Source organism: Mobula birostris, chromosome 16 (genome assembly GCF_030028105.1).
Source record: "Mobula birostris isolate sMobBir1 chromosome 16, sMobBir1.hap1, whole genome shotgun sequence".
NCBI classification, from domain to species: Eukaryota; Metazoa; Chordata; class Chondrichthyes; order Myliobatiformes; family Myliobatidae; genus Mobula; species Mobula birostris.
Genome location: NC_092385.1, coordinates 13353947 through 13376955, shown reverse-complemented (window position 1 = coordinate 13376955; position 23009 = coordinate 13353947). Strand labels below are relative to the sequence as shown.

The 23009-nt window shown below is 40.3% G+C and overlaps 1 protein-coding gene across 7 annotated transcripts in view; it reads right to left on the bottom strand.

The window, feature by feature from the left end:
* The window catches only part of atp2b2 (ATPase plasma membrane Ca2+ transporting 2), a 933917-nt gene that overhangs the window by 82604 nt on the left and 828304 nt on the right, over positions 1-23009 (bottom strand). The gene's annotated exons all lie outside the window — the stretch shown is intronic.

The window sequence follows — 23009 nt, the reverse complement described above, 5'->3', positions numbered from 1 at the left end:
TGTGGGAGAGGCAGTTGGGGGCTTAGGGTTTGTACTTGTTGCTGTTCTCTATGTTGGTGATATGTTAAGATTTTTTTGTGCGAAGGAGGGGGTAGAGGGCTTGGGGTTTGATGTTCCTGCAGTCCTTTTCCGTGGGGAGCGATCTGTTAACTTTATTGTGTGAGACTTGGGAGTTTTGGGTTTGCAAGTTTTTGTTTCTTTTTTTTGTGCAAAGGGTGGGGAGAAAACCATGGAGTTTCATCAACTTCTAAGGTTTTGTTTGTTCCATGGCTATCTGGAGAAGATGAATCTTAGAGTTGTATACTGCACACATACTTTGATAAGTATATAAAGGCCAAGCACTTGGAGGACACATCACAATGAACAGTGCACTGATGATCTTGCCTGGTAAGGTGATGAAACTTTTGCAAGTAAATTGCCAAGATCAGAGAACAACTCAACCCAACCATATATCTATGATTCTCTCTGTGTGCTTGTATTACATTGCAGTCATCTGTGCAATCCAGCAGAGTGGAACCATGATATCAAATTGTTTAAACTTGCAAAAAAAATTACAGCTCTATTTACACATTGTCCATATTTCCCAAGACACCACAAAGGTCCACTAACATCCAAAAACTAAATTGACTAAAACCAAAACCTTAGTTAAAAGAAAGAAAAAATAAGGCAGAGAGATGAGAAATTTATTGAAGAAACTGCAGTGTTGAAGGCTTTGGCAGCAAGGGCAAATTGTCCGCATTATTAAAATTGGTTAAAAGTAGTGAAAATTAGGGATATTCAGAAGAGTGGAACTGGAGGGACAGAGATATTTAGGAAGTTCCTGCCAACAAAATTCAATAAGAATTAAATAAATTTAACTCGTCATAAATTGAACTCTTTTAATATCATTAATCTTGTTACTTTGCAAAATAGCTCAATTGCTTTCACCTTTTAACCAACTGCGTGTTCACTGAGGAGAAAATTATGTTTGCTCAAGAGATAAAGGAAACAAGAGGTGATGTCTTGGAAAACATTCACATTACCAGAGCAGAAATATTGCAACCTTACAGCATATTAAGAATGCATAAATCCCCAGGGCCTGACAAAGTGCAGCCTCAGACCTCTGTAGCAGCTACAGTGGAAATTGCGGTGGCCCATGCAGAAATATTTGTTTCACCATTAGCCACTGGCAAGGTTCCCAAAGATTGGAAGGTGGCAAAATGGGTAGCAAGAACAAGACAGGGAACTAAAGGCTGGTCAGCCAGATAACAGTAGTGGGGAAGGTACTGAAGAGAATTCTGAGAAACAGGATCTACCGGCATTTGGATAGACAGTCTGATTAGTAGGAGTTAGCATAGCTTTGTATGTGGAAAGTCATGCTTGACAAACCTTTCAGAATAGTTTAAGGAAACCAAAGAGATAGATGAGGGAAGAACGCAAACACGAGGAATTCTGCAGATGCTGGAAATTCAAGCAACACACATCAAAGTTGCTGGTGAACGCAGCAGGCCAGGCAGCATCTCTAGGAAGAGGTACAGTCGACGTTTCGGGCCGAGACCCTTCGTCAGGACTAACTGAAGGAAGAGCTAGTAAGAGATTTGAAAGTGGGAGGGGGTGGGGGAGGGGGAGATCCAAAATGATGGGAGAAGACAGGAGGGGGAGGGATGGAGCCAAGAGCTGGACAGGTGATTGGCAAAAGGGACATGAGGGAAGAGCAGTGATTGTTGTCTATTTGGACTTTAGCAAGGCCCTTGACAGGGTCCTGCATGGTAGGCTGATCTGGAATCCAGAGACAGCTATGCAGGTGGATTCAAAATTGGCACAGAAGTAGGTAGCAGAGCCTAGTGGTTGAAGGTTATTTCTTGGAATAGAAGCCAGTGACCAGTAGTGTGCCATAGTGGTCAGCGTTGGGACCCATGTTATTTCTTACTTATATAACTGACTTAGATGTGAATGTAGGAATGCATAAGGCTTGATCAGTAAGTTTGTGGATGACATGAAATTTAGGAGGCTTTGTTAACAGTAAAGTGGTTATCATAGGTTACAGGGGATCTTGATCAGTTAGCAAGTGGGTTGAAGAGTAGCAAGTGGAGTTCAGTACAGATAAGTATAATATATTTTGGAAAGTCAAATCAACATAGGAATGGTACCATAAATGCTAGAATGCTAGGGAGTGTAATAGAACGTAAGGTCTTGGGAGTGCAAGTACCTAGCTCATTGAAAGTGGCGTCACAGGCAAACATGATAGTGAAAATGTTTTGCACACTGAATTTTATCAGTCAAGACACTAAGTGTAGGAAATGGGACATTAGGCTGTAATGTATAAGTCACTGACGAGGCCGTACTTGTAATATTAAGTACAGTTTCAGCCACCCTGTTTTTAGAAGGATGTAGTTAAACTGGAAAGAAAGTCCTTACACTGAAAAGAAAACAGAAAAAGATTTATCAGAATGTTGCATAGATTAGAGGGGCTGAATTATCAGGAGAGGTTGGCCGGGCTAGGTCTTTATTCCTTAAAATGTGGGAGAATGAGGACTGACCATGTAGAAATGTTTAAAATTATGAGAGGTAGAGCATAGGTATGGCAGATGGTATCAATCTTTTTTCCCCAGGGTAGGGGAGATCAAGACTAGGGGCCTAGATTAAGAATGCGAGGGGAAACATTTAAAAGGGACCCAAGCAGAAACTGTTTCACACAGAGGCTGGTGAGTATATGGAACCAACCAGCAGAGGAAGTGGTTGGGGCAGGTACAATAGTTTCAATTAAGAAGATACATGAAGGGGTGGAGTTGGGGCAATATGGGTCGAAGATGGGAAATTAGGATGAACTGGGTGGCAGACGGTGTCCCAGAAAGACACGCTCTTTTATGTCCAAGACTCTGTCACAGGTGGGAACGAGGTGCTTGAATGGACCAGCAAATGGGTAGCACAGTAGTTAGTCCACTTCTTCCATCATTTTTGCCAGGCTTCCGCATACTCCTGACAAAGGAACTTCAGGTTCTCAATGCTTTTCTCCATTTAGGATGGCCACAGGTCATGAGATTTCCAGAACAGATCCTTGAATCACTTCCATCTGTTCTCCTTGCTGTGACTGAGGCATGTTGTAGAAACATGCACTGTGCATAGATCGTATAGAATGTACACTGGTGTTGGTGTAACTGTGACCCAAGTTCTTCTCTGGAAATCCTACAGCAATAATAATTGATTATGTAAATCACAATGCATCTCCATAATCTGCAGCTAAATATGAGGATGTCTGATCATTGGCCCTGTTGATTTTTCATGTGCGGGGATACACTTCTAATTCTAAGATATAGTGATTAAGTGATGACTGCAACAGCTTTGGGGAGGAGGAGATAGGAACAACCTATACCTCTGAAATCAGAAAAATACTGAACTTCAGCACAACTAACTCAAGGCAGCATCAATCTTAGGTCAAATGATTTTTCATGAATCATTGATGAAGACAGGGAGCAGGACTATTTTGTATTATTTATGCCTTTTGTTGAAGAGTTTTGTTGCAGAACATCAAGTTCACCTCCTGCATTGGTGACATGCCCGAGATGCGATTTAAAAGTCAAAAATCATGGTGAACTTTTAACATGCTAGGATTTTCATTATTAAACTCCTTAATAAAGCACTTAATTTCAGTCTTATTTCTATGTTCGTAACTGTCCAAAGTGAAGGAACTATCCTGTGTAATGCTGTTCTCCTCATCAGATCAGCGAGTCAGACATGTCACTTAACCAAGCCAAATATCAGCACCTCATCCCTCACCAGAATTCACTGTGGCAAGAAATGTCTCCCAGTGGCCGAAATGAGAATAAGTGAGACATTCTTTATATTTGTTTTATTTTATTGAGATATCGTATGGAGTGGGCCCTTCCAGCCCTTCGATCCACTCCGCTCAGCAACCCGCAGTTTAACCCTAGCTTAATCATGGGACAAATCTTCAATGATAAATTAACCTACCAACCTGGACTGTGGGAGGTAACCAGAGCATCTGGAGGAAACCCACGCTCTGGGATGAACATACAAAGGAACTGGTGGGAATTGAACCTGGGTTGCTGGGACTGTAAAGCACATTACACCACCATGCTGCCCCAAGGTGACAATTTACCTGTCATCAGTTACAGTGATGTGAATAGATTTACAAATCCATTGCACCAAATCGGCACAAATTCAAGGTCAAATAGATTGTTTGACAGATTTTCCAGTGAGCTGCTGGATTTTGCATGGTATTCCAGATATAGCAAAGTACATAAGACCACATGCCCCATTTTCCAGAATTGCTGCCAAACCTAGTGAAGAGATGAAATAGGCATCCAGCATGGATTAATGCGAGGTACGTAGAAATCAATTTTACATGGCAACTTCAATGATCCTGGAAATTTCACGACAGACAAAGTTAAATATTTACTTCTGAGCCTGCTACAAATAGATTGAATGTGGAGGGAGGGGAGATTATTCTCTGTCTCTATCTGTCAAACATTCTACAGCAAACGCAAAATAAATTTCCATTAAGAACACCTCGCAAACAAAATGAAAACATCTGGTAGGTAGTAAAGCCAACACACAGTATAGGTGTGGAAAAGCTCTTGAGATCTCTTCTTTTCCTTTTAAGGAATGAGATCTCAATCCCTTAAGCCTTTATGAAAACAGTCATTTTTTAAAGGATTAATCCTGAGTGCTGGAAACTTACTTTTCCTAAACCTTGACAAATCATGTTTCTCATCCAACAAAATGATTAAATTGATTGCTATTGATTAATAAGGACAATGGATAAATTTTTAGATATTGTCATCTGAGGGTAGGAAGAATGGCAATTCCACATTATTTTGTTCCCAGCATTGAGCACATTTTTTTTCTCTGTACACTGGGAAATGGGTTCTAATGGGTTTCTCAAAGTTGTCTATCCTATACATACTTTGATAATAAATGCACTTAGTACTTTTGAAATGTAATTTGATCTCCATGGGATCGCTGCCACAGGAAAGCAGCATCCATCATCAGGAACCCCCACCACTTAAGTCATGTTCTCTTCTCACTGCTACCATCAGTAATAATGTACAGGAGCATCACAATCCACACCACCAGGTTAAGGAACAGTTATTACCCTCCCTCCCCTCCCCCCACCACCATTAGGCTCTTGAACCTGTGCGATAACTTCACTTAAATTCACTTGCAATCCACAAAATGTGCCAGAGGAGTTCAGCAGGTTGGGCAGCATCTATGGATGGGAATAAACAAGTCAATGTTTTGTGTCAAGACCCTTGATTAGAAGCCATCAGTCCTGATGAAGGGCCTTGTCTTGAAACGTCAACTGTCCATTCCCATCCTTAGATGCTGCCTGACATTGTCATAGTCATAGTCATACTTTATTGATCCTGGGGGAAATTGTGTGCATTGCTCTAGATTTCCAGCATCTACAGTACCTCTTGTGCCGACTTAAATTCACTTGCCCCATCACTGAACTGTTCCCACAACCTATGGACTCACTTTCAAGTACTCTTCATCTCTTGTTCTCAATATTTATTGCTTACTTTATTGTTATTATTTCTTTTTTTTTCTTTTGTATTTGCACAGTTTGCTGTCTTTTGTACATTAGATGCGTATCCATCCTGCTGGGAGCAGGTTTGCATTGAGTCTGTTATGGTTCCTGGATTTGCTGTGTAGGTCCACAAGAAAATGAACCTCAGGGTTGTATATGGTGGCATATATGTATTTTGATAATAAATTTACTTTGTACTTTTTGTACCTTTATACTAAAAGGGATGTAAGGCACTCCCCAGTAACCACTGTAGAATGATAGCCAGACTTATATGTACTTTCAAATCTATCACAAAACTAGAAAAGGGAAGTAACCATGTTAGATTTGCTAGGGTCAATAGATCAGTATAATTTCTACATGCTGTTCCGGAGCATTTTCAATGAATGAACAGGGTCTAAATTTCAGAAACAAAGACAATAAAACCCAGGGGCTGCATTGAACCACGCTTAATATAATGCATTATTTTGAGCAAATTCTTGCCAAATAATGTATGTGGATTCAAGTAATGTAAGTGTTTTGTTTTTACCTGACTTTGTCAATTTTTTGAAGTTACAACCAAAATTCCAATGACACAGTTAGTTAATAAAGACACGAGCTGGGCAATGATTTTAACATTCACTTATAAATATGTGATGCCTTTCAGTTCTTTAAAGCGGCTTCTGCAAGCTGACAGATACAATACGACAGATCCCACGAGAGCAAGTTGAAAGAGTGATAGCTGAATAATGCAGAACCAGAGCTGATCCCACATCCAATCTCTGCATTCCCCCGACAGATTTATAAAGAATTCTCTTTTTCACTGTCCCTGCATATTTACTTATAGGATCCAAATCAGGACTTTGAAGGAATACTTTTGTCTTCCTGGTTGACAAATACAAAGTCAATACAATCCAGTGGGGGCGGGGGAATAAAAGAGGTTTGCTTGATTGCAGGCCTTCAACCCAAAACGTCAGCTATTTCTTTCCACTCGTAAATGTTGCTTGACCTGCTGGTTTTCTCCAGCAGACTGTATGTTAATTCCAGATTGCAGCATCTGCTGTCTTCTGTGTTTCAAGAATGACTTGCTTTAGGGCACCTCATACAGCACTGGCACTTTGTAGCTGCAATGTCTTTTATGTACTGGACACACTCCAGCAGCCCATTCACTCGCAGTTTCTTGATAGACTACAACCTCATCCCAGAAGAAACATCAATTTATTTCAAAGTACCAGTTTACCTTCCTATTGGGGACATATACACAGGGGGCACTTTATTAGGTACACCTGCTTGTTACTGCAAATATCTAATCGGGCAATTACGTAGCAGCATCATCATCATCATCGTCCTCATTACGTGCTGTGTCGTACGACAGAGGCGTTCATGGTCTTTCCATCACCATGATTGCTCTTGGCAAATTTTTCCACAGAAGTGGTTTGCCACTGCCTTCTTCCGGGCAGCGTCTTTAAAAGATGGGCGGCCCCAGCCATTATCACTACTCTTCAGAGATTGTTTGCCTGGCGTCAGTGGTCGCGTAACCAGGACTTGTGGTATGCACCAGCTGCTCATATGAACGTCCACCACCTGTGACCCTGATTGGGGGACTAATCTGGTGCTACACCTTGCCCAAGGGTGACCTGCAGGCTAGCAGAGGGAAGGATCGCCTTGCACCTCCTTTAGTAGAGATGGATCTCCACCCTACTACCCATGTGGCAGCCACACAATACATAAAAGCATGCAGACATGGTCAAGGTTCAGTTGTTGTTCAGACCACATATCAAAATGGGGAAGAAATGTGATCAAAGTGACTTTGAGTGAGGAATGATTGTTGATGCCAGATGTTGTGGTTTGAGTATTTCAGAAACTGCTGATCTCCTGGATTTTCACGCACAGGAGCTTGCAGCCTTTTTATGCCATGGACCAATACCAATTAAATAACTGGACTCCAGGTTGGGAGCCCCTGCTCTAGAGTTTGCAGAGAATGAAGCGGAAAATCAAAAAAACAGTGAGTGGCAGTTCTGTGGGAAAAAAAAAGCCTTATTAATGAGAGAGGTCAGAGGAGTATGGCAAGATTGGTTCAAGCTAATAGGAAGGCAACAGCAACTTGAGTAACCATGCACTATAAAAGTGGTGTGCAGAAGAGCATCTCTGAAAGCACAGCACATTGAACCATGAAGTGGATGGGCTACAGCAACAGACCACCCTAGATTCCATTGCTGTACCTATTAAAGTGACCACTGATGAAGTAAGACAATATTCTAGAAATCCTTTGCACAGTAAGCCTGGTACAATGCCTCCAAATCAATTGCAGTGGCTTAAGCCAGAAACTTGCTACCATTTTCTCAATGGCAAACTGGCAATGATTGGCCTTGAGATTGTGACGAAAAACCAAGTTATCAGAAGATTGATGCTGATGAGAGAGATAAGGGAGACAATGGAGAAACATTCAAAATGCTAATAAGAGAGAAGAGAGAGATTAACCAGAAAGGAACACATTTCAGATATTGACAGACCGATTGCTTTGAACCTGAACTGTTTGAAGTTTGATGGACAGGCGATACCCCAGCAGGGGGATAAAAAGAACAGGTTCGCTAAGGCACGACACACACCATGAGATCACAAGATAACGAGACCCTGGAAGAGCGGTGTGCCCCCACAAGTTGGTGGGAGTTGGAGGTCTAGTTCGAGGGAACCGACCATAGACTGACAGGGTGAAAAGGGACGATTGGCGGGAACCTGGTGTGTGTGTCCGCCCTTGCCTGGGTGCCGGGTTCACCACGGAAGAACGGTCATATGCGGAACAGAGGGGTCACAGTCAGTGACCACAGAAGACATAAAAGGGTTCGCCCAAAAGCTAACTGCGAAGAACATCAAAGGTCTGTTTGAATCAAAATTTGCATTCTCTCTCTCTCTCCAACGGCACAACAGCGATTACTGCGAACTGTACGAAGCTGAACTGAACTCTGCGTCACTTGAGACTGATAATTTTACCCCTAGACTGCGATAGAGCTTGATTGATTCCTATTACTCTAGTTCTGTGTATACGTGTGTATTACCATTGCTAACCTGTTCCATTTACATCCTTACGATTAGAGTACTGTGTTACTTATTTCTTTAATAAAAACTTTATTAGTTTCTGTTAACCAGACTCCAACTAAGTGGTCCATTTCTGCTGGTTTGGCAACCCAGTTACGGTGTACGTAACAAGATGTTCCCACAAAACAATGATCTCACTTTAAGGACTCTTCATCTTGTAATTTCATGCTCTCATTATTTATTGGTATTTATTTATATTTCCATTTGTACAGTTTGTCATCTTCTATGCTCTACTTGATTTTTTATTGTTTCTGTTGACAGTTACTATTCCATAGATTTGCTCAGTATGCCCACCACAGGAAAGAGAATCTCTTGATTGTATATGGTGACATGTAAGTACTCGATAATAAATTTTACTTTGGACTTTTAAAGAAATTCTGATTCTCGTACCCTAATACAAAAAAAATGAGACTGGCAGATAATTACAGTTTGAAAAGCAAAACACACAAATGCTGCAAGATAATAAAATTGACTCCATATAAATTATTACCAAGCAATTTAAAAATGAAGGTGTATTGAATTGTTTTGTTTTTTATTCAATGTAAAACCGAGAAATTGTTCTGAAAATTCTAAGCATACTTTAGTCAAATAAGTATTCTGCTTCTCAAAGACAAAAGGTATCTTTTGCCTGTTCATTTATCATTGCTGCATTCAAATTGTACAGACTTGCAATGCAATTATTTATGAGCAATTTTCACACTGAAATTCTCAAAAGCATCATGCTTTGTTGCAAGAGGTGCAAGGTTTTAATTATATTTGAAACAATAATTACAGATTAGCACCCATTCTGACCCTAAACAACAATCTGCTCTGATAATGATGTTAAAATGCAGATTTTATTGTAGTAAAGAATAGCTTCTCATTGCTTTCATAAGACATAGGAGCAAACTTAGGCCATTCAGCCCATCTAGTCTGCTTTGCCATTTGATCACGGTAGGTTTATCTCCCCCCCCTTAAACCCATTTCCCTGCCTTCTCCCTGTAATTTTTGACACCCTTACTAATCAAGATTCTATCAACCTCCAGCATAAATATACCCAAAAACTTGGCCTCTGCAGTCGTATGTAGCAATAAATTCTACTGATTGATGAGTCTCTGGCTAAAGAAGTTCCTCCTCATCCCTGTTCTTAAGGGGCATCCTTTTACTTTGAGGCTGTGCCCTCTGGTCTTAGATTCTTCCTCTATGTCTCCATGTTCACTCTATCTAGGCCATTCAATATTTGGTAAGCTTCAATGCAATTTCCCCTCATTCTTCTAAACATCAGTGAATGTGGCCCAAATCATCAAATGATCCTCATATGTTAACCCTTACATTCCCTAGATCATTCTTGTAAACCTCCAATGGACCCTCTCCAATGCAATCATATCCTTCCTTCGATATGGTATCCAAAAAATGCTCATAATACTCTAATGTCTGAACAACTGCTTATAAAGACTCAGCACTGCATCATTGCTTTTATGTTCTGTTCCTTTCAAGTCAAGTCAAGCCACTTTTTATTGTCATTTCAACCATGACTACTGGTACAGAACACAGTAAAAATGAGACAACGTTTTTCAGGACCATGGTGCTACATGAAACAATACAAAAACTACACTGAACTACGTAAGAAAAAACACAAAAACTACACTAGACTACAGACCTATCCAGGACTGCATAAAGTACACAAAACAGTGCAGGCACTACAATAATAATAAATAATACACAAGACAGTAGGCACAGTAGAGGGTATAACAGGCTGGTGTCAAGCCAGGCTCTGGGTATTGAGGAGTAGCTAATATAAGATTTATATTATATTTGCTTCCAACTTTATTATTTGTGTATTATTCAATGGTTATTTTTTACTCTGTCCATTACTGAAAATCTTCTAAAAAGTCCTCTCTTTGTTCCTTATGAGACATCCTCAAGGTGATTGGCTGCTCAGGCAGCTTAATAGCATTGTGGATGTTGGAGCCCAGGGATTCTTGGCACCCCAGAGTGATCAATTTCAGTAGGGAAGCTGCTGTTGCCACAGACTTCTTAAGATCTTTGTCGGCAGTTTACGTCCAGTCAGTGACACGCATTTATGGCGTGGTTACCAATGCTTAGTGTTTGCAATCTGCAATGTGACTCTGATGTAGTCATTTCAAAGCTGAAAGCAAAGGGGAGTAGCCTGTCAAATTTTACAAGCTCGCACAGTTAAGTATGTCAAGCATTTTTCTATGCAAAATTCAAAAGTGCTGAGATAATAGAATTTACCCTTAAGAAACAATACACATATTTTAAAAATCATATTTAAATATCCAAAATGTCATAATTTCTCCGAATATTAATATAATAATTTAGTTTTCTTCTTGAAAATAATATTTTTGGAGGGAGTTACATATTTTCCTTGCCTTTAAACTGTACACATTTTAATGGAGTACTGTCTTCTTGAAAATATGTTGTTTTGCTCATGAGGTGAAACTGTGTCACCATCATATTCAACCTAATGATGCCAGATAGACAGGATAGACGTAACCACTGGTGCTGAGTGGAAAACCTAGCAACGCAACAGCACTTGAAGTGTTGGAGACGGCATTTAAGGGTCCTTTATAATTTTTCCCATCTCCCCAATTCTTTTATTCTGGCATCTTCCCCCTTCCTTCTCAGACCTTAACCCGAAATGTTGACTGTTTATTCATTTCCATAGATGCCGCCTGACTGCTGAGTTGTGTGTGTTGCAGTATGTTATTACCTTGTCCTGTTAAGGAAAGTGGAGAATATGCTCCCGTTTTTAACTACATGAGACTGAATCCTGGTGCAGGAGATGTAGGAACAGGGATTGTTGCTGATTAGATGAAGCCAAAGTCAAGATCAAGGTCAAAAAGTGCCTGGATGAGACAAAGATAGTGTATCTGCAACAGCTTAGTTATCACATGCCTACAAAAGTCTCTGGAATCAGAAGGAATGTAAAAACAAGAAATCCATCTTCCCATGTGTTATTTGCATTCAAGGAGGAAAAAAGCTGAGAAACATTGCAAAATATAAAAGCTGAGAACCAACTTAAAATGCAATGTAAATCTTTTTCATCCTTAGAAGGGCAACAATCAAAATTGTGTAGTTAATTGTTTTCTGTTACTTTATTTGTGTGAAAAGCTGTGCTCTGACTTAAGGCCACATCCAGGAATAGCATCATCATCATCATCACTATGCGCTATGTCGTATGACATGGGCGATCACGGTCTTTGACCATGATTGTTCTTGGCAAATTCTTCTACAGAAGTGGTTTGCCATTGTCTCCTTCTGGGCAGTGTCTGTACAAGACAGGTGACCTCACCCATTACCAATACGCTTCAGAGATTGTCTGCCTGCGGTCAGTGGTCGCATAACCAGGACTTGTGATATGCACCAGCTGTTCATTCAACCATTCATCACCTGCTCCCATGGCTTCACGTAACACTAACTGGGTGGGGGGGGGGTGTGGTGGCTAAGCAGATGCTACTCCTTGCCAAGGGTGATCTGCAGGTTAGCAGAGGGAAGGAGCGGCTTACACCTCCTTTGGTAGACACATATCTCTACCCTGCCACACAAGAAACAGCATAGATACTGCATTTTGGTGCCCTAATGTCAGAGGGGAGGATGCCCAAACAAGCATTATCTATTGAGATTATCTATTGTAAGTTATCGTAGGAGCACTCAAGTGTAGACACTTCCTCCGCGACAAAACTCAATGTATTTCCATCAGCATATTTGCTTTATTTGGCACAAATCCATGTTGGAGTTCCAAAGGATATTTTAACTGAGAACCTTAGGGAAATAGTGACCTTAATAATAAACTGGAGTTCTTGGGACAACGGGCAAGTCAAACATGTAGCAGCTGGCATTTCACTGTTATAACCACAAAAAGAGTCACAAAAAGAGGATTTTAAAGTCATGATGAACATCTGCCAGGTTTCAGAAATAACAGTGGATCTGCATATGCTGGTTGTCTTGAAAATATTATCATTGCCCTCTACATTGCATTGATTCCATGGGTTTATCCAAAGAGATTCCATTGCTCGGCAATTTTAACTTGCAGATTAATCCATTGGCAAGAAGTCTTGGAGGCAAAACAAAGGATTTAAACCAAATGGATGAAGGAACAAAATATATATCCAACTATCCATCCACTTTAAAGAAAGCAACCAAATTCCTGTGGCCAATTATACATCCATTTTATATGGGCAAGCCTTTCAAAAGTTGCTATGGAGACAAAATTGAATAATTAAGCCCTTTGAATGGACTTGCCAATTGCAGTAAAACTCCCCATTGCAACAAAAGCACTGTGTGCAATTCTTTAGTTCTTGAGAATTGTTTGCATTACATATCCTAACAAAGGTTCAAATCTGTACTGGAAGGTTTGAAAATCAAAACTATTCCTGGACTTTTTGTATCCATATACAACTAAATTAATTAGCAGCAACAGTTCAGGCTAAGATTAACCCAACCTGTTCAGCTCTGTGACTGTGAAAACATTACAATTAACAAAATCATGCTTTGTTGCCCCGTTCTCCACGACACAACTAGTCTCTGACTCCTCAAGTTCAAATTTAATTGCCATTCAACCAGACATGAATATAGCCAAATAAAGCAGCATTCATTACCAACAGCACAGAACACACTGCATATAGCCTAAACAGCACACATCGTTACAATTTCAGAAAAACATAGTCACAAAGAAAATAACATAGCCCAAGTCCCTGATTGGCATGACTGTAGATTGTCCTCGCCCAGTTTGTTCTTCCACCGAGCAAACATTGGAGAGCAGCACCGAGCAACACCAGAGACAGCGCTGAGCAAACACCAGAGGGCAGCACCATACAAATACCAGATGGGAGTACAGAACACACTACAGACCAGATGCTAAGCATAAAATGATCATTAAATCTGAACTCATACTTAGCACAGACCCATTTATTTAAGTGGGTTTGCTGACCTGGATGGAAGGGATTTGCAAATGTCAGTAATTTGTGTTTTCCAAATTAAAGTTTAGAATTAATTTACAATTGCCAAATATGTTTTAACCAAATTGTATTAACCTTTAATTTAAAATTGATCTTCCACTTTTTAAAATTATTTGCCTATCTTAACTGTTTTTCTTGTTGTTCCTCTCTGCGCCCTATATTCTAAAAGGACCATAAGACAGTAATAAATAAGAACAGGAAGGAATTAGACAACTTCTTCTGCAAAAAATATTAACAATTATGTCTTTTGCATTTACAACTTTGAGTACTGTTGGATGGGCCTCGGAGCACAGGATATGCTAAGTCTGGATGATAGAATGTTAGAACATAGAACACAGAACAGTCCAGCACAGGAACAGGCCCTTCAGCCTAGAATGTTGTGCTGAACCAAGTAAAAGTAAATTTTAAAAACCCATAAACTAATCCCTCCTTCCCACACAATATCCATATCCTTCCATCTCAGCCTCCGTCACTCCAGAGCAAACAACCCAGGTTTATCAAGCCTCTCAGATAGCATATGCCCTCTAAGCCAGGCAGCATCCTGGTAAACTTCTTCTGCACTCTCTCCAATGCCTCAAAATCCTTCCTATAGTGAGGCAGGCAGAACTTTCTCGCATCCTTATTGGTACCTCTCTGTGCAACTGGATCCTCAAATTCCTCATTGGCTTATCTCAATGAGGACTGATAATGATATCACCTCCTCACTGACACAGGTACACTTCAAGGCTGCATGCTTGGCCCCCTGATCTATTCTTCATACACACATGTCCGTGTGATCAAGCACAGCTCCAATGCCATATACAAATTCACCAGTGACACCACAGTTGTTGGACAAATCACAGGTAGGTGATGAGTTAACATACAGGAGTGAGATACAGCAACTGGTTGAACGATGCTACAACAACAACCTCCTGCTTAAAAGAGTGGGCTGAAAGATGGCAGATGGAGTTTAATGCTGAAAGATGTGAGGTGCTACATTTTGGTAGGACTAATCAAAATAGGACATACATGGTAAATGGTAGGGCATTGAAGAATGCAGTAGAACAGAGAGATCTAGGAATAATGGTGCATAGTTCCCTGAAGGTGGAATCTCATGCAGATAGGGTGGTGAAGAAAGCTTTTGGTATGCTGGCCTTTATTAATCAGAGCATTGAGTATAGGAGTTGGGATGTAATGTTGAAATTGTACAAGGCATTGTTGAAGCCAAATTTGGAGTATTGTGTACAGTTTTGGTCACCGAATTATAGGAATGATGTCAACAAAATAGAGAAAGTACAGAGAAGATTTACTAAAACGTTGCCTGGGTTTCATCTCCTAAGTTACAGAGAAAGGTTGAACAAGTTAGGTCTTTATTCTTTGGAGTGTAGAAGGTTGAGGGGGGACTTGATAGAGGTATTTAAAATTATGAGGGGGTAGATAGAGTTGACGCAGATAGGCTTTTTCCATTGAGAGTGGGGGAGATTCAAACAAGAGGACATGAGTTGAGAGTTAAAGAGCAAAAGTTTAGGGGTAACATGAAGGGGAACTTCTTTACTTAGAGAGTGGTAGCTGTGTGGAACAAGCTTCCAGCAGAAGTGGTTGAGGCAGGTTCGATGTTGTCATTTAAAGTTAAATTGGATAGATATATGGACAGGAAAGGAATGGAGGGTTATGGGCTGAGTGCAGGTCGGTGGGACTAGGTGAGAGTTAGAGTTCGGCATGGACTAGAAGGGCCAAGATGGCCTGTTTCCGTGCTGTAATTGTTATATGGTTATATAACATCAGTAAACTTAAAGAGCTGATTGTGGACTTCAAGAAGGGGAAGGAAGGTGGACAATGTACTGGTGTACGCTGGGGGACTGGCAGCAGAGCGAGTCAGCAGCTTTACATTCCTGGGCATTAACATAAAAGATGACCCGTGCCGAGTCTAGCATATAAGTGCAACCACAGGAAGGTATACCAGTTTTCACTACAGACTCAATGGACCAAATGGCCAAATTCTGCTCCTGTGCCTACTTTCATAGTAGGATGAAGAGAATCAGCCTCTCACTGAATACTCTAACAAACTTCCATAGATGCACTGTTGAGAGTATCCTGACTGGTTGCATTATGGTCTGATAGGGCAATCTGAATGTGGCGGAACATACGAAGCTGCAGAGAGTAGTGGACTTAGCTCAATACATCACAGGCACATCCTCCCTATGATCAGTAGTACATCCATAAGGTGATGTGTCAAGAAGGCAACATCTATGCCCAAAGATCCCCACCATCATACTACTACTACTACTACTACTACTACTACTACTACTACTATGTTGACTCAGGCCTGGAGGTCAGGTCAGGGCCTTGCCTTGCTACGGGTATCACATAGCCCAGTACTACCTGTCTCAGGTTGGGTTGTCAGCGACTCAACTGGCACACCCCCTGGTGCACTTCGGTTACCCAGGGAGGAAGGTGTGTAGGCACCCAGCAGGACTATAAACAAAACCTATCAAAGGGCGGACGAACTTCTTGTGAGTCAACGGCCACCTACTGTCTATGTGAGGAGTGGCGCACCACACAGTCTTTCGTTTCGCGCCTTGTAAGGCATTAAGGCACCATCCAGTCCATGGTATCTTCTCAGAGGTACCCTCAAAAGCAAGAGATACAGAAACCTGAAGCCCCACACTACCAGGAACAGGTATCATTTGGTCCTCAAACCAACATGCACAACCTAATCTGCAGTAAAACAACACTTTGATCACTTTGTACTACAACGGACTTTTTTGGTTCTAATTGTGTTCCTGTAAAAAGAGTGTACAATTTATGTTTAATTCCCATTTTTCTTGTGAATGCTGCTAATTTATTTCTTTATTTATTGAGATACAGTGTGGAATAGGCCCTTCTGGCCCTTCAGCCTGTGCTGCCCAGAAATCCCTCAATTTAATCCTAGTATAATCACAGGACAATTTACAGTGACCAATTAATCTACCAATCGGTACGTTTTTGGACTGTACGAGGAAAACAGAGCACCCAGTGTTAATCCATGTGGTCATGGGGAGAATGTCTAAACTCCTTACAGACAGCGGCAGGAATTAAACCCAGGTCGCCTGTACTGTAAAGCGTTGTGCTAACCACTACGCTACCATGCCACCCGTATCTGATGCCATTTACACGTGATGCTGCTGCAAGTAGGTTTTTCATTGCACTTGTGCATTGGTTCATTTGACAAGAAATTCAACTTTGAGTTTATGACTTGGACTTTACTTTCCTCAGATCATTTCATATGAATTGAAAGTTTATTTTTTTAAACCCAACAATTCCATAGAGTTAATATGTACAGACCTTATTTGCACATCCATCGCCCTTAGGATTAAGTTTCTATCATTTTTAACAAATGGGATGAAACAGAGATTTGCTAAACTTGTATTTGAGGGAAATTAAAGATGAGCTTTATTGAAGTGAAACAGTTGAATTACATCAAGTTTGAAAACTGTAATATTTGAATAACCATCCGCAGGAAGAATTTTCTCGCTTGAAATAGTTCACTAGCCTGAAGGGTGTAGGGAGAGTTTAAATAGTGCTAGCGCTCCAACAAACGAAAGTAAGTTAATTGGGGATGACCAAGGATTTGTGAAATTGCTAAGTACATCTTTCTGACTTGTGGTTTTACCAATTACACACTTCTTTTCCCCATTGAGTATAACTGGCCTGAAGCAATAATTGTTCTATGATTCTTAATCCTGACAGAGAGATTTTGGCAAGATATTTCTTCAGTGGGAAGTAAAAACATGTTCGGGATATTGAATTGCAAGTTTCAGCTCCTTGCGCTTAATAGATTACGTGGCACCCTTGAGTTGAATGACCAGACATGCAGCAGCCCAGTCATGAAACGCAGTTATATTATGACAAATTAATTGTTATATTGCACCTATAAAGACCTTCTCTAGATCTGCAAAGTTATAATTTAAATTAAGAGGATAGTGAATTGAGTTAAATATACAGTCTTGTAGTGTCTGCACTATGTTTCTGAAATTTAGATCCATAGATTTCAATTTTGGAAGCAGAATATTATATGTAGCCACTACTACACCACACATTTAGCACAAAGAACCAAATATGAATTTCTACCCCTAGTATGATTTCCAGAGGTGTGCAATGTACTGGTTAGAAGCAGGAGAAAGGCACTTCATGCATTCAGTAAATGAATGTAAAGCTGGACCTAGACTTAAGCATACACATTATGAGATGTGGAAGTGTGGGATTGACTGACAGATACAGGACTCACCCTGTCCGTCTGCCCCATCAATAATGGCATGAGGCACAGTTCTGCAGGCTGCCCAGTGTTACAATTCAGAGTAACCACAAATATCCTTCACCAGATCAGTTGGCACAGAATCCAAAACTCTTAAATTCAGTGAGGTTTATGGGACACAGAGTTTAAAAGGCATGTTCCCTTCCATAAATGACTCACCTTTATTTTAATATATTTTGACATTTTATTTTTGCATGTGTCTTAAAATGTTAGAAGAATAAAATAAAAGGACATCTATTTTAATTCTTCATTTCAGATTATGAGATTTTAGGAAAATTCTAAAATTAATCATGGCTGAGACAGAAGCTAAAGCTCTACTACTGCTCAGCACTGCCTTCTGACAGGGGAACCTTGAGGTGCAGGATCATTCACTGTGCCACCTATAGACCAGCATTCACACAAAGTAGACCTCTGAAGCCCAAAATGCAGAGGGCCAGCCAGCTCGGGCCTCTGTGTCCAAGCAAGCAAACAGGCGTGGATTGCAGTTGATAATTCTAGGTAAACGGAGTGTATCAAATTTTTGCTGTTCTGGAGGTTAGACTCATTGTCGACTCCATCACGGGCACAGCTCTCCCCACCATCCAGGGCACCTTCAGAGGCGGTGCCTCAAGACGGCAGCACCTATCCTTGAGGATCCTCTCCATCCGTGACGTGCCCTCTTCTGGTTACCACCGTTAGGGAGGTGGTGCAGGAACCATTCAACATTTTAAAAACTCCTTCTTCCCCTTCGGTGATTAGTTTACTGTACGACCCATGAACCCATGAACACAATCTTCGTATTCCTCTTTTGCACTATTAACGTCTGTAACTTATGCAACTTTTGCCACCACAAAACAACAAATTTTACAGCCTAAGTCAATGATAATAAATCTGTTTCTGATTCTATCATTGACTGTATGCAAAATCCTTTTCAGCTCCCTAGGTATTTATGCTGAGATCCACTGATCATGTCATTAGATGCATATCCGATCCATCACTGATCACCTTCATTCTTTCTTATGAGAACTGTTTCAGCAAAAGAGTTATTCTTGGTTTGATGCTCAATGCAGAATGCGGGCAGTGGTTAAATGGATAGTAACAGCTCGCAAGCTAATGAATAAATGAGTAGTAATTGCAGAATCTCATGACAGCAGGCTTTACATTTTGCTGCCTTCTCAACTTTAAGATTACTTTCAACTATCACTACCTAGCCTCAGGAAGTGTTTTTTTTCAAAACGGCAAAATAATAAGAGAAAAAGCAGAGGCTATTCCAACATATTTGTCTGATTAAATAATACTATCAAAGGAACAATAACACAGCAGGTATTTAAAACTAAATTTAGTCAGTTCCTTCTAATAATTATGTGTCTGCTTTTAATCTCTGACATGCATCACTGTAACATAAAATACCTATCTAATCATCACTATAAATATTCTCAATTTCCCAAATCTCAGTTTTAATAGCATGAAAATTGCTGGGGAAGTTCAAGGGAGCTCACAGCACCTATCATTATTAGTATGTTATAAAAATAAATCAGTCTCTTTATCAGCTGTCTTTCCCTTTCTGCAGCTAATTTAGCACTAATTTCCTTTATTTCCTTCCCTGTCATTTGTTCTGTACCCTTCTCTTCATCTTTAAATGTAATTGGATATGAATATAGAGAACAAGATTCCAAGCTCAGTGTGCTGAATCCCCCTTTACAACACTGTTACTAATTCACATTTCCAGTAAACAGCGGTGCAAAAGGTAAAGTAAACAGGTATGGAATTTACACTGCTCTCCAGAAATGCTTCTGGGTCATGTATTAGAGTTGCAGGGTCATAGAATCAGATTTGTACAGCACAGAACCAGGTCCTTTGAACCAACTCATCCACACTGACCTTTTCCTTCACACACCAATCCCACTTGATCACTCTAGGTCCATATTTTTTGTTACCTTCACTATTTAAGTGTAAATCTAAATGGCTCTTAAATATAGTGACTGCATGAGACTACGCTGCCTCCTTGGGATCTGGAAATTTGCAGATGACACCAAGATTGGGGATTTGGGGATGTAGTGGTTGGAGAAAAAGTCTATCAAAGCTCGCAGTGGGATCTGGACCTGCTGGAAAAACTGGCTGAAAAATGGCAGATGGAATTTATTGTAGATAAATGTGAGATGTTGCACTTTGGCAGGACAAACCAGGATAGGGGTTATGCAGAAAATGGCCGGGCACTGAGGCGTGCGATAGAGAAAAGGGATCCAGGATGCGGATCCATAATTCCTCAAAAGTGGCATCACAGGTAGACAGAGTAGAAAGGACAGCTTTGGGCACATTGTCCTTCACAAATCAGAGAATTTAGTACAGAAGTTGGGATGTTATGCTGAAGGTATACAAGGCATTGATGAGACAAAATTTGGAGCATTTTGTGTAGTTCTGCTCACCTACCTGCAGGAAAGATATTTATAAGCTTGAAAGAGTGCATAAAAAAATTTACAAGGATGCTGCTGGGACTTGAAGGAAAGTCTCTGAGTTAGAGGCAAAGGTTCAATAGGTTAGGATTTTATTCCCTGGAACGTAGGAGAATGATGGGAGATCTTATTGAGGTATACATAATTATGAGGGGTATGGATAGTGTAAATGGATAGTTTTTTTCCTACTGAGGTTGTGTGTCACCAGAGCTAGACATAGGCTTGGGGTGAAGTTGAAATAATTAAGAGGAATCTTAAAAATAAATTCTTCACTCAGAGGTTGATGCCAGTTAGAATGAGCTGCCAGTGCAATCAGGTTCAATTGTAACATCTAAGGCAAGTTTGGATAGGTACGTGGATGACAGGGGTATTAAGAACTATGGTCCAGATGGAGGTTGATGAGTCTAGGCAGAATTACAGTTCAGCATGTTATTGGACTTGTTTCTGCGCTTTAGTGTTTTATGACTCTGGCAATGAGCTCCAGGTATCAACCAACTCTTTGTTTTAAAAAAACCCTCATATCCTTGTTAAAACTCTTTACAACCAGAACCACATAGAAAAAAAGTCTTGACTGTCTACACCTCTTAGAATATTTGTACTTTATCAGGTCACTCTCAGTCTCCTTTGGTCCATGAAAAACAAGCCCAGTCTAGTCAAACTATCTCCATAACTGAAGTCCTCCAATCCAGGCAACATCCTGGTGAAGCTCCTACAAATCTGTAATTTTGTGTAAAAAAAAGCTGGACAATTTTCTACTACTTAACAACCATAAAGACTATTATAAAAATTAAATAATCAGTCTGTTCTAAAGAAACACCCACGTTGTTTCCTAGGCATTACTTACACTGTTAAGTTTCAGCTTAGCCATTAGTTGTCCACAGGAGCAACTGTTTGACATTATAAGCAATAACTGAGAGTCCCTCACAAGAATATCATCTGCCCAAGAGGTAAAGAAAAACAAGTCAAAAGGTGCAGATGCATGGCTTCACTCATACATACTTACGCTCAGTGACCACTTAATTAGGTACATCCATACACCTGCTCATTAGTGCAATATCTACTCAGCCAATCAGGTGGCAGCAACTCAATGGATAAAAGCATGCCGACATGGTCAAGAGGTTCAGTTGCTGTTCAGACCAAACATCAGAATAGGGAAGAATTGTGACTTTGACTGTGGAATGATTGTTGGTGCCAGATGGGGTGGCTTGAGTATTTCCTGGGATTTTCATACACAACAGTCTCTAGAGTTCACAGAGAATCGAGTGGGGAAAAAATAAACAGTGAGTGGCAGTTCTGTGGGCAAAATGCCTTCTTGTTGAGAGGTCAGAGGAAATTGGTCAGACCGGTTCAAGCTGACAGAAGGTTGACTGTAACTCAAATATCCATGCAGTGATGTGCAAAACAGCATCTTTGAATGCACAACCTGTTGAACCTTGAAGTGGATGGGCTACAGCAGCAGAAGATCACACTGGGTTCCACTCCTGTACCTAATAAAGTGGCCACTGTGTATTTCTGCCTTAAGTAACAACGTGGAGAGAAACAACAACACTACATAAAAGTATTGATGTGTGGAGAAATGTAATTATAAGAGAATCATGTGGATATGAAGGTCCAACAAAACTCAGAAACAAAACAAGTATGGGCTGTGTGAAGATCTGCAATGGCAAGAAGTGCTCTTAAATAATCAGTCTTTTCTTTTTTTTCATTTCCAATAAACCCTAACGATTAGGTTCTTGTATCACATTTTTGTCTTATTTGACCACTAGACTGGGGTAGAATGGCTGAGGACAAAATTTCGCCAATGTCAAGTTGGCCTTTGGATCAGCTCATATTTGATAACTGTCAGCAGCTCTAATCTGCCAGCATTCAGCTTTGGGAACTGAAGACAGACCCAAACTTCCATACATTTGGTGTGGAAAAATAGAGGTACAGTACTAGTTATCCTGACAGAGTAATAGCATTGAATCTGTTGCTGGACTGCACATAGAATCCAAAGTTGGAACCAGTCGTACGAGGACATTTCCTCTTAGACCTTTAAGAGAAGAGATGTAGGAGGCACTTCAAGGAAGTTACCTATAAGATAATTTTTTCTTTGAGATTATTCATAAGTTTCAATGGAATTTTAGTGACCTTCATTTTTTAGAAAATATTTATTCTTCATTTACTTCAATTATGAGGCACATTTAAAAGCTATTAAACACCATGGAAATCCTGGCCTCAGCTTTGCTGTCTGGGACTCGGGGTTCTTGCCCAACAACTTCAGATTATAAATATCAGAAAACCTTGGGGCTGTTGCAACCAATACAAAGTCAACTTTTATTGATTAAAATAAAAGCAAGATGAATTGTTTTCACAGCTGTAAAAGCTGAAAAAAATTAATTTGGAAATTAAAATAATTTGAACTATTTGTTTTACTTTTTATTAACCAGCCTCTTTGAAAACTTTCCAGAAGCCCCATTTGTATTTCACTATCTATAACTTGCTTCCTGTAGACATTTAAACCCAAGTTATATTTATTGCCTAAACTTCCTACTTTGGTTAATTCCTACTGCATTGAAATTCCTCTCCCACTGATGGCAGAGTGCATTCTAGCCGACTTTTGAAAGTCAACCTAGTAGAACGAATCTCAAAGGCAGGATCCACTCCTGAAGGATGGATCCATTCTGATGCATCAGTCCACGGGCTCCTCTTGTGCCAAGATGAGGCTGCCCTCAGGGTGGAGGAGCAACACCTTAATTTCC